Source organism: Oryctolagus cuniculus, chromosome 3 (assembly GCF_964237555.1).
Source record: "Oryctolagus cuniculus chromosome 3, mOryCun1.1, whole genome shotgun sequence".
Classification (NCBI taxonomy): domain Eukaryota; kingdom Metazoa; phylum Chordata; class Mammalia; order Lagomorpha; family Leporidae; genus Oryctolagus; species Oryctolagus cuniculus.
This window is the reverse complement of record NC_091434.1, coordinates 158597292-158610245: the sequence shown is the minus strand read 5'-3', so window position 1 is coordinate 158610245 and position 12954 is coordinate 158597292. Positions and strand designations below refer to the sequence as shown.

Below are 12954 nucleotides of genomic sequence, written 5' to 3'. Positions count from 1 at the left end.
TGTTGTAGTAATTATCAATCATGTGCTATGACCCTGAGAATCTAATGTATTAATACATTCCTTGAAAAAATAAGTAAATGAAAATCCCATGCTTTCAACATCCGTCTGCAGGTCAGATTTGGCTCATAAAGTCACCTTTTGCATCTCTTGCTTTACAGAAATTATGCCACTCTGTCATTGCCTTTGAATAGTTTTGGAAGCTTTACAATATTTCACATACTCAGAAATCTCATAAATAGCATTTGTTTATTTTCTTAATGAATAGAATACCTTAGATAACCACATATTATAAAACTGATTTCATTGGAATGGAAAAATGAATGGAATTAAAAATTATACTATTTTTAAAAAACTCTTTGTGTTCTTAAAATATTGAAGTCCCCCTTAATATACTGTGTTATTATTCTGTCATGCAGTCAAATGATCCTTGTATTGTTTTTTCTGTGGTTATCTGAAATGAGGTTTTCAAAGCGTGGCCATATTAGTTAGTAACTGTTTTGCAAACTCTAAATATTAGGGTCTTAATTTAAGGTATATAATTCAAATCAGTCTGACATTTTTACCTGAGCTCAGAATTGTAGCAGTTTCTAGGTTTGGCATGGTCAGTGTCTTAATTCATAACTCTATTTTTAGCCTTGGATTTAGAGTGAACCATATAAAAAGCAAATTTGCATGGTGTTGTTAGCCAGGTGAACATACGGGATCCCCTGTGTGAAGTTACTTTGCAAAGCTATCACTTGGATACGATGTTGGGAGGCATTATTCAAATAGGCTTGGCATATTTAAAGCTTAGAATATTTTGATGTAACCAAGGAATTTAGCTTACCACAAAATTAAATGGTGATGACTGTAAAATTAGAAAACAAAATCCCTCATATTAAAGTGCTCTGGCGTTTAGATAAAAAAACTATCTTTTAAAAAGAATTCAGGTACAATAAATAGAATTTATCTCAGCAAATGTTCAAACTCCTAAATCGGTGGCAAATTAGGTAGCACACAGGGCTGAAGATGTGAATATTATATAATGAGGATAATAAAGCAGTTGAATGTGATGTGCCTCGGGTGCATGTTAGTAGCTAATTCAAGTATGAATGCTTTGCAATCATTTGTCGGCTAAGTTGCATGTGTTCCACTAAATGGAAGTCTTAGACGTTCTCTCATACACCCCATTATTAGTAATTGAACACCTGATTTCTATCATGCAACAAATTAACATCTGCACTAGATCTGTCTTTTATGCATATGGATACACTGATTAGAATTTTGCAGATAGGCAGATACTTGAAAACAAAAAGACAACATTGTGAAACACTTACAGCCATGATTTTTGATTACATATTGAAAATTGTTTAATTATCTTACTCCATTTAATTAGCCCTTCTACTTAGGTCAATTGCTTTTTTTATTAACATGACATGTTAGCAATTTGTTAATTGGCATGTAATAACATGACACTTTTCTGAATATTTCCTATGTGAAATGCATGTGCTTTAAGAAACTAGGGAAATAGCAAAAAGGTAAAATATATTCACAAGCCCATACAGCATTTGCCAAGGCCACTGCTTGGTGCCACCAAAATGTGTGTTTCTGTACTTTGAATTTCTGCCCTTCGGTTATACAAAATGAGTCTGTTGATTTGAGTGGTTACAAAAATTTGAAACTGTGAGTATATAAAATTAGGGGCACAATAGAAGTGAAGAGATGGATATAATAATGCTAAGGAGATGGACAGAGAGATATGTACATACAAGTAAGAAAGTCAACACTAAGAAAGATTGTCAGTATCAAGGCTTTAGCCTCTAAGCCTCTTTAATAGTGTTTTATATGATAAATATTTTCTTGTCAATAAGGATATTAATGATTATACCTAGAAAGGAAATTTTATTTTCTTCCAAAGAATTCCTCTAGGGTCAGGCTCAAATTGACAACTCAACTGCCAGTAACCCATGTTCAGGCAGTATGTGGTTATATGGTAGGAACCCAGTTAACTGCATTGCATTAATTTAATTTGGAATCATATGGTTATCATATGGTTATATATATATCATATGGAATCATATGGTTATCACAACCATGTAGAATTATATGATGGAGAACATAGAATAGCATTGGTTTCTGTTATTTCTTTATTTATATTGTACTTCATTCTAAATAAGATTTGTGGTTCCTTAATAATAGCATAGAAATTAAAGGATAAAAGAGTTTTAGGGGATTCCTTGACCCTAAAGTTTTAACACAAATGCCAAGAGCATGGATGTTGAGTCTTTCTAAGCATGTTTAGGGTGGTGGGGAGGAGGGGTAAATGAGGGTGCTTGCTTATTTCACCTATACTGAATATACCCTAGGGAAAGCCCCAGGTTGAGTGTCCTGGCAAAGATAAACTTAGATCACCCTTGCCAAAAAAAAATTGCTTTCCCTTCTTGTTAATGAAATTTTCATCCACTTGGGGGCACTCTGATCAAATCTAAGAAGAAAAGAGAAGCGCATTGTTCTGATTTCTTTTGAGTTACACACATTGTTCTCTGTGTGATCAGAAACTCTATATTCTTTTAGATAAAAGACCTTTTAATATGCAGAGACACCTGGGGTTTTTTATTTATTTAAGTCTCAGAATAGGTGGAGATTAAAATAGCAGTTCCTAAAGTGTGGGTACAGGACATCCTGGAGAACTTGCTGGAGTGCAGGCCTCCAGGCCTGAGCCGCTGAATCAGACACTCCAGTGGAGGCCCTGCAAGCTTCATGTTCACAAGTTCCTCATGTAAAAGTTTGTGGCTTATTGGTGTTTGAGAACTGCTAGGTTGCAAGAAGTAAATTTTGAAACACTGCTTTGATTTGCAACTGTAGAAAAATTACCAGATTAGCATGTAGCTCATAAGATAGGCTCAAAATGTAATTTAATTCTTTTTTTAAAGATTTCTTTATTTATCTGAAAGTCAAGAGTTACACAGAAAGAGAAGGAGAGGCAGAGAGAGAGAGAGAGAGGTCTTCTATCCACTGGTTTGCTTTCCAGTTGGCTGCAACGGCCAGAGCTGTGCCGATCCGAAGCCAGGAGCCAGGAGCTTCCTCCGGGTCTTCCCACATGGGTACAGGGGCCCAAGGACTTGGGCCATCTTCTGCTGCTTTCCCAGGCCATAGCAGAGAGCTGGATCAAAAGTGGGGCAGCCGGGACTTGAACTGGCGTCCATATAGGATGCTGGAACAGCAGGTGGCGGCCTTACCCGCTACACCACAGCGCCAGACCCTGTAATTTAATTCTTAGGAACAGTTTAAACATTAGCAGTAAATAACTTGAGTCTGAAGACTTAAGTTAGTTTCTCTCGTCTGTGATGGCACAGCTAAGTCTGTATGAGCCAGTACCATGAATTGATGAGGCACTTTTATCCTCCCCACAAGATTTAAGTCACGAAAAATTAGAGTAAATCATTATGTTTCTGGGTCAAGGAGTCAGCTAGCTAATGGAATTTCTCAACTCTACACCTTATTTTGATTCCAGAGACATGGCTTACATGTGAAGGTAATGTTGCTGGCCTTTTCCCCTCTAGAATGTCTTTACACTTACTGAAAAGGCTTTTATATATACTGGGTCATCTATCTGATCCTCTAGGTAATCCTTTGAAGCAAATTTGGAAACCAATCGTTACCTCCACTTACAGTTAGAAGAACACTGAAGCTGAACTGAGACCGGTTTTAGAATTTCTAAGCGTAGTGTCAGTATAAGCCCATACTCATTCTGTTTATAGTAGTGGCCAGTTCTGTTGCTGTGTTCATGGGATCCGTGGAAACTACTGAAAGGAGACAGTACCATTGCCCTTACGAGAACACCCAACCCCTGGTTTTGGTCAGAAAGGAGAATTCCAGAAGAGTGGATACCTGGAGTGTGGGTTCTTGAGTCTTCACGTCCTGGGGGCTTCTTCGATGTCCTTCTGAACATTACACTGGAACTCCTCACTTGCACCCTCACTCTACCTCTTCTTTCTCTCCCTTTGTGGACCCTTGATTCCCTTTGGGAAGTTAATGAATGTAAATCTTCCAGAAGTCTCTATCCTGTGGAGAACAATTGACAAAATAATCACAGGGAATGTCAGGGACTAGAGTACCCCTTACCGCCATTGTGGTGGCTTCTGTGCTGTTGCTGGCATGTGATACTGTGTGCCCCACTTGAGATGAATGACCTTACGTGGCATCTCATGCAACTCCCCTGACACTTGAGTCTTAGTCTTTTCATTAAATGAAAGTCCCTCCCTTAATGCCCACCACCCAGGAACAACCTTCTGTATATATAAATAATTTCCAGATCATGACCAACATAGCCTCTAGCATAATATGTATTTGACCCCAGTATACAGGCAGTGGTTTCAATCCTCTTGATGAGAAATCAAGACAACCTGCTCCATATGGGTGTGTGTGTGTGTGTGTGTATGGCAAAAAGCTTACAGGAAGATTCACTAATACGTATTAGATAACTGCAGGCCATTCCTTCAAATTAACTATAATGCAAAGGAATTAGGTATTATCTTCCATCTGCTGGTTCGCTCCCTAAATGGCATCAACAGTCTGGTCTGGGCCAGGCTAAAGACAGGGGTCAAGAACTCCATCCTTGTCTCCCACATGGGTGGCAGGGACCCAAGCACTTGGGCTGTCTTCTGCCTTCCCAGGCACATTGACAGGAAGTTGGATCCAGAAGCAGAGCAGCTGAGACGCAAACCAGTGCTTCCATGTGGAAGGCCAGCATCACAGGCAGCAGCTTATCCTGCTGCTGTGCGACGCCCAGCCCCAGATAATATATCTAAATGAATCAATTATCACTAAGGAGCACTGAGGTATGTCTTACAGTGTCTGAAGTCAGTTTGTTTTCATGCCTATTTACCTCTCAGTGTGAAGCAAAGGGGGGAAAAAAGAAGTCTGTGCCAAATTGAACATTATTTTGTTTCTCTGTAATTACAGTTGCAATGTAGTCTTTAAAAAAATATTTAGTTATTTATTTGAGTTACAGAAAGAAGGGAGAGACAGATCTTCCATCTGCTGATTCACTTCCCAAATGACTATAACGTCTAGGGCCGAGGCAGGCCAAAGTCAGGAGCCAGAAGCTTCATCTGGGTTTCCCACAGGGTAGCATGGGTCCAGACAGTTCGGTCATCCTATTCTGCTTTTCTCAGGCCATTATCAGGGAGATTGATCAGAAATGGAAGAGCCAGGACGTGAACCAATGCCCAAAGGTGATGCCAGCATCGCAGGCAGCAGCCTTAACAGATATGCTGTAATGCTGTCCTTGCAGTGTAAGTCCTATAAACGTTCTAATAACTTATGCATCACACTGCAAAACAGTTATAAATGTACCAGCGACTGACTCAGACTCCCCGCACAGGGATGTAGTTTTGACATTAATCTTGAAACAAAATTCCTATTTTATTTTCCTGGGGGAAAAAATAGCATACCTCCTTGATTAAAACTGAACTGAGCTCATTTGTTTTCAGTTCTTTTATTTGGGAAGTGCCAGAGGATATTTCTTCCAAGGACTTATCTCCCCCACACTCCATATTATTGCTGTTACAAAAAATTCAGAGACATTTGCAGATTGGCTTTAATTCTTTCTTTGAAGTAATTGTGATCCTTACAAATTCATGTAACAGAGTTCTAGTCTTTATCTGTTGCTTTTTATCTAAAGACAGGAGCTTCTGCTTGTATTGTTTTAAAATTAGCTGCTAGCATATTTTTTTAAGAAACCTTTTCTTTAATGAGTACAAATTTCATAAGTACACCTTTAGGATTATAGTGATTCTTCTAACATACCTGCACTCCCACCCCCAGTGAGGTACTTACCTTTTTGCCTCCAACTGTGTTTTCCTTCCTGTTTCTTATCCATGGGAGCTTTTAACTATTTGACCTTGTGAAATAATTCCATTAACATAGAAATGGAGGATTATTTGAACATATATTGGTGCTGCTTTGGGAGAAATTGTACTGATTTCCTGTACTAGTTTGTGCCTCAAAGAAAAGGAGCAAATCTTGTTCCAAACTTGCATTTAGGAAGGAATAACTTAGCAAGTATCTTTAGAAGTGGTATACAGTTCCCTTGACAAAAGTAGTAATATATTCTTGTGCAGTAGATGGCGCAAACATTCCCTCAAAACAGAAAATTTTGTCTACTGAATAAAGCAGGTAACTCAATAATAAAGGTGGCAGCATTTAAGTAGAATTAAGTAATCTTCAAAACATTTTCTTTTAAAAAATGTAAAAGGAAAAGGTTAGAAGAGGGTGAGGTGGTAATTCATTTTGGACACATCAAACTTGTCAAGACACTTTATCAAGTTAATATAGAAAAACTTTAATGTTTAGCAGTAGCTAAATAATGAGTTATTACAAGGTCAGTTTTAACCAAAACTATCTGAGACTTGAAATTCTGAATACTAGCTGTAAATGCTAAAGGCTCTCTATTTTTTCTGTTGACTATCTAGATTTTGTTTTTCTTTGTATTCCGCTTTCATCGGTAGTACAACATTACACAAACCTTGTCTAGTGAATCTCAACCTTGTTGAACATGGGTGCACATTACTACCCGATTTATTTTGCTATTCATTCTCTAAATAATTAATGTATATGAGGGAGAGACTGAATTTCAGGCTGTATTTTCCTGTTAGTAATCTAGAATTTTTTAGTTGGTTGATAAATACAAATCTCTTAAGAACCTAAAGAATTCAGTAGCTTGGAAACATAAAGTAGGTACTCTATAGAAATATTGTGTGTACCTGATGTATAAAAAGAGATAACCTTTGTTGTGGTTTTACCTTTTGTGATATCATAGATACACAAATACTTTATTTTAGAAAGAAAGAACTAGTGCAGATTTTACACAGTGATTAAGTTGCTGCTTGGGATGCCTGTGTCTCATATCAGAATGCTTGGGTTTGATCCTGGTCCTGCTTCCCATCTAGCTTACCATTAAGATGCACCCTGAGAGACAGCAGGTGATGGCTCAAGTACTCAGGTGGGTAACCCCAACTGGGGCCCTATCTCCTGGCTACAGCATGGCCCAGCCCTGGCAGTGCAAGCATTTGGGAGTGAGCCAGGAGATTAAAGATCAATCCCCCACACCCTCTTGCCTTTCAAATAAAATTTTTAAATTAGGAATAGGTCCTGTTTGAAACATTTTTTTTATTAAATGAGACAAAGCTGAAAATTCATCATCACTTCCCTCCCTGTGTTTTTTGAGCCCTTCAAAAAAGTTAGGTTAAAATATTCTTCCAAGTGTTCTACTATCACCACTAATTCTATTAATAATAATGTTGCCTTGATTTACATTGTACTTTAGTTTCAGAGGCCCTTCTTTTTCACCCAACATTCCCCTAGATTTTTGTAACAACACTTAGCAGAGACAAGGATGTTCATTTGCTTGGGACGTCTCTGAATAATCAGCCTCAGACAGGAACCAACCAAAGGAATGCTTTGTTGGTGACCGGCAAAGGATAGAGTCGGAAGGTGTAGTTCCCTAAAGAAACTGCCTCCCAAGAAGCAGCTTGCCAGGTTTTAGAGGAGGGGTTGAAGGGTGTCTGGGGAGCAGAAAACGAGAGGAAGGGAGCTGTTCCTTCTTATGCAACGTACGTCTTCATATAAAATCTCACCCCAACTGGTTTCTTGCAGCTTTTCTTGTTTGTGGGCCCCTTCTGAGTGATGTTTCTCAGTAAATTTTCCTGGAACTCCTGTGAGAAACAAGCTTGAAGGACTCAACCATTTCAGATTCCCTGTCCCTGTCCCTCGTTGCCAAAATCCTACATTCTTGGTTACAACACTGTCCTTTATAGTCAGGGAAAGTATTGTTGTTCTTCTTTTACAAGTGAGAAAAGTGAAATCGGTGCCTGGCACCTAGTGATGTAAAGTTAGAGGACGTTAGATGTAAGAGAATCATTCATTTGTGTCTCTCTTCCTCCGTGTGTTTTCTCCTGTCTCCCTCCCCACCACCAGGGTGTTTTCATTCTTTCTTCCCTGTTTCGAAAAAAAAAAAATACCACATAATTCTGCATCCCTGATACTTGTGAAGAGAAATCCCGTCCATTCCTAAGATATTACTGGCCTCTCTTCCCTCTCTGCATTTTTATAACTACCTGATTGGTTAGCTTGAGAAAAAGAAACTGGACGTTGTATAGATTAGCCCTTTGCCCCTCCTTTGTCCCTTGAAAGTGAGTTGTCCACAGGAGAAACCTCTGCCTAAGTCTTTCATGGGAGTGTTAGGCCCATGGCTGTTGTGTGCAGCACTCCCTGTTACTGGGAAAGTGTGTCTAACCTTAATACTTAGCCTCATGAAAAAGCCCAGTTCTTACAGAAATAAACTACATTCTTAAATATTATCCTTGTCAGCATGAAAGTTCGTATTTTATCCTTTAGCTGTCAATTCTTTTGTCTTCAATTTGTTCAGAACTCAGGCCAGTAAAAGTACTGAATTGTTCATCCTCTTTGGAGATTCCAATAATATTCATGTATCCAAAATTTAAGTGTATTAGTGGAAATTAGAAATCAAATATCATTCTGCAATAGTTAAGCATAAGCATATTCTATTGCATTTTGACTAAAAGGCTTCTGTGACACTGTGAGGTTGGGTCTGATTTCAGCATGGGTTCAAAGGTCCTGGGAAGTCTGTCCTTGGGACAGAGAGATTTGAAGTGTGCTGGACTCTTGAAATTCTCTACCTGCTTTCATAATGCCACTCCATGCTTCTTTTAGATTTCACCTCATCTATTAAGTTAAAATTTAGAACCATCTTCTCCTAAAGCTTTTTGAATACTCTATATCCAACTAAATATAGCAGTACCAATTGTATGGAAAATCCAAAAGCTATACAAAACTTTTTTTTTTATTTTGCATATCCTGGCAAAGATATACTTTTTTTTTTTTTACATTTTTAAGCTTTTATTCAGTGAGAGAAATGCATAGGAAAGTGAGGCCCCTGTCTAAAGGAGAGACGTAAATGTGGGTTCACACCAAGTACCAGGAACCAGCACTTGGAGGAGCATCTAGGTCAGGAAGCATAAGGTGGGTGGCCCAAAGGCCATGTGCCTTGGAGGAACAGGGCCACAGAGGCCCCTTACTGGCAAGAGGCCAAGGAAAGGAAGGGGCAGGCACACTGTGTCCAGGCTTTTAATCCACTTCCAAAGGGGAGTGGATAATGAATCCGATTGGCCAGTGAGTGCACAGGTGTGGCCGGGTAGAGGCGTGAGGTCACACAGGGGCGAGGTGAAGGTGTGGTCCTCCAGCTCAGAAACCTAATCAATTTTAACCTGAAGATATACTTTCTTTATTGTGTTTTTATCATGATTGATTGTCATGAGAATTCTGAGACAGACACATAGATTTGTACGATGTAAAGATGCAGTACTAGGCAGTGAGGATACTGAGGCCTTGTCCTTCAGTCCTTGGCTGCAGATATGTTGGTCACAAAGCATACATTTGAAGTTCCAAGGCTGTCAGGAGGCATTCAAATCCTTCGTAAATCAGCGGCATGAAGATAACCCTCCAAAATGGAGTGTTTCATAGCTCTCCCAAAATGTCCTCATTAAGACCTGACAGCAACATTACAGGAGAAGCAACTATTTGTCGCTCCCCGTCTTCGTGGAGGAACAACACAGGATCCTGCGCTGTTCTTTTGTCTGCTCGGCCCTCCCCGGGTTTGCTGCTGGTTCTTCCCGGGTTGGCTACCGTCCCTTCCACCTCCGTGGAAGGGCAGTTCCCCCTGCTACTTTCCCCACTTCCGCGGGGGAGCGGCACACCGCCGGCCGGCTCTCTCGGGGGCTGCACAGGTGTTCCTTCAGATAGATGTTCCTGGTGCATGTTGTCTCTCTCCTCCTTTATAGTCCTCTTCCACCAATCCCAACTCGGCTACCCACACGCCGAGTACGCTGCTCTCCTCCAATCAGGAGCAGGTCCTACAGTTTATTGGTTGAACTGGAGGCAGCTGTGTAGAAGCTGTTTCCTCCTCTCCCAGTGCCATATTGTGGGAGAGCAGATGCATAGAATAAGTCTTAATTCCAGTAACTTAGTCTAGTCTGAGTTGCTCCCCACAACTATTCAAGACTCAGGCCGGCGCCACAGCACACTAGGCTAATCCTCAGCCTGCGGCGCTGGCACCCCGGGTTCTAGTCCCAGTTGAGGTGCCGGATTCTGTCCCAGTTGCTCCTCTTCCAGTCCAGCTCTCTGCTGTGGCACAGGAGTGCAGTGGAGGATGGCCCAAGTCCTTGGGCCCTGCACCCCATGGGAGACCAGGAGGAGGCACCTGGCTCCTGGCTTCAGATCGGCACAGCACGCCAGCTGTAGGAGCCATTTGGGGGAGTGAACCAACGGAAGGAAGACTTTCTCTCTGTCTCTCTCTAACTCAGCCTGTCAAAAAAAAAAAAAAAAAAAAAGAATCAAATATAGTCCTTGGTTACTGGGATCCAGCTTGTAAAGAAAACTGTGCTTTTTAAATATAAATCTTTAATCTTTATAGATTCCTGGTGAAAATATGTTAGACGTGAAGAAGGTAGTTTAATTGTAACTAGGATATTAATTTTGAACAGTGTAAAACTTTAATCATATGACTTTATTGCTTAAAGGTCCATTAGCAATATTCTGGTCCAGCTAATTTCCCCATGTGTGCTAGAGAACATGACTCCTATAAGGTGTTCTACAAGCAACACTATATCTTGGAGACACTGAATACAATGTTCTCCCCTATACCTTTCCCAATCTTCATGTCTCATTGCACAAGTCCTCTAAAGCTTCTTAGAAGTTTTCATCCACAGAACCTGTTAAGAGGTGTCAGTGCTGTGGCACAGCAGATTAAAGCCCTGGCTTGAAGTGCCAGCACCCCATATGGGCACCAGTTTGAGTCCTGAATGCTGCACTTCTGATCCAGCTCCCTGCTAATGTGCCTGGGAAAACAGTGGAGGATAGCCCAAGTCCTTGGGCCCCTGAACCTACATGGGAGACCCAAAGGAAGCTCCTGGCTCCTAGCTTCATTTTGGCTCAGCACAGGCCATTGTGGCCATTTAGGGGAGTATACCAGCCCCCCCCCCCCGGCCCCCGTTCTGTAACTCTGTCTTTCAAATAAATAAAATGGGTCAGGTAAGGAAAGTTGTTCAGAATACTCTAAGGAATTTTTTCCTCTTTTATCCAAGTCTGAGATATTTCTCTTAAAAAAAGATTTATTTATTTAAAAGGCAGAGTGACAGATGGGGTTGAGGGAGAGGGAGAGACTGAGATTTTCCATCCACTAGTTCACTCCCTAGATGGCTGCAACAGCCGGGGCTGGGTCAAGCTGAAGCTAGGAAAGAGAAACTCCATCTGGGTCTTCCACCTCGGTGGCAGGGGCCCAAGTACTTGGTGCATCATCCACTGCCTTGCCAAGGCACAGTACAGAAAGCTGTATCAGAAACAGATCAGCTGGGACTTGAACCAGCTCCCTGATATGGGATGCTAGCATTGCAGGCTGTGGCTTAAACCCTGTGCCACAGTGCCAGCCACTAAGATATTTCTTTACTTTTAACAAGACAATGAAGCTTCTACAGGTGAAGAACAATTGAAGGGCATTTAAATTGAGGGAAAATGTGAAACCATGCTTTACAAAATATGCCTTCTGTGGCAGAATATATCAATTAACTTTACCCATTCTGTGATGAATACATATTTGAAAACATCATGCATACCATTAATATATACCACTTTCATTTTTCAATTCTAAGAAACATACTTTTAAAAAAGGAGACCCTCCGTGAGTGAGATCCCAGTGGAAAGAACGGGTCATCAAAGAAGGAGGTACCTTTCTCTGAAGGGAGGAGAGAACTTCCACTTTGACCATGGCCTTGTCTAAATATGATCAGAGTCGGTGAACTCAGGGGGCTTCCATAGCCTTGGCAGCTCATGACAAGAGCCTAGGGTGATTACTGATGCCATAAACAAGAGTGTCAATTTGTTAAGTCAACAACAGGAGTCCCTGTGCACTTACTCCTCATGTAGGATCTTTGTCCTTAGTGTGCTGTACATTGAGATTTAATGCTATAACTAGTACTCAAACAGGATTTTTCACTTTATGTTTCTGTGTGGGAGCAAACTGTTGAAATCTTTACTTAATGTATGCTAAACTGATCTTCTGTATATAAAGATAATTAAAAATGAATCTTGATGTGAATGGAAGGGGAGAGGGAGTGGGAAAGGGGAGGGTAGCAGGTGGGAGGGACGTTATGGGGGGGGAAGCCATTGTAATCCATAAGCTGTACTTTTGAAATTTATATTCATTAAATAAAAGTTAAAAAAAGGAGACCCTAACATTTTTAAAACCTTATAAATGTTAACATTGGAGAGATCCTGAAGCCATTTAAAAACACACAGAGGCACTTGTTCTGTTAATTTATGTAGAAGAGAATACTGATGACAGTTGTCAATGATAAAAATCATGAAAACTGCCTTTTTCATAAAAGATTTCTCTGCACAGTTTCAATCAGTTAGATTGTTCGGCTTGTATTTAAATGTTTTTAAGATTTTATTTATTTACTTGAGAGATACAGACCGAGGGAGAGACAGAGATAAAGGTCTTCCCTAAAGTGCTACAATGGTTGGAGCTAGGCTGATCCAAAGCCAGGAGCTTCTTCTGGGTTTCCCACCTGAGTGCAGGGGCCCAAACACTTGGGCCATCTTCCACTGCTTTCCCAGGCCATTAGCAGAGAGCTGTACTGGAGTGGAGCAGCCAGGACTCTAACTGGAGCCCAAATGGGCTGCCTGTACTGCAGGTGGAAGTTTAGCCTATTAAGCCACAGAACTGGCCCCATATTTAGATATTTAAAAGTACTTTTCATGCAGCTACTCATAGAATTTTCCCAGTTTGGTTTTATTTATTTGGTTCCATTTATAGTGGAACACCTCTTAGAGAATGACCAGTTAGTTCTTGATAGCTGAGGCTAGAATGGGGCTTTAAGGTCTTGTTAGCAGTTT

The 12954-nt window shown here is 40.5% G+C and overlaps 1 protein-coding gene and 1 long non-coding RNA gene across 14 annotated transcripts in view; one reads left to right on the top strand and one right to left on the bottom strand.

Annotated features, from left to right (window-relative positions):
• Positions 1–12954, top strand: part of CADPS2 (calcium dependent secretion activator 2) — a 665654-nt gene that overhangs the window by 394008 nt on the left and 258692 nt on the right. The window lies entirely within an intron of this gene.
• Positions 3058–12954, bottom strand: part of LOC138849055 (uncharacterized) — a 32802-nt gene continuing 22905 nt past the window's right edge. For 2 of the 3 annotated variants that reach the window (XR_011387431.1, XR_011387433.1), the window contains exons 2-3: positions 3871–4044; positions 3058–3193 (exon numbers count right to left, since the gene is read on the bottom strand). This is a non-coding gene — a long non-coding RNA (uncharacterized lncRNA). Of the gene's footprint in view, positions 3194–3870; positions 4045–7619; positions 7754–12954 lie in introns of those variants that run through there. The other variant, XR_011387432.1, reaches the window with a different exon arrangement.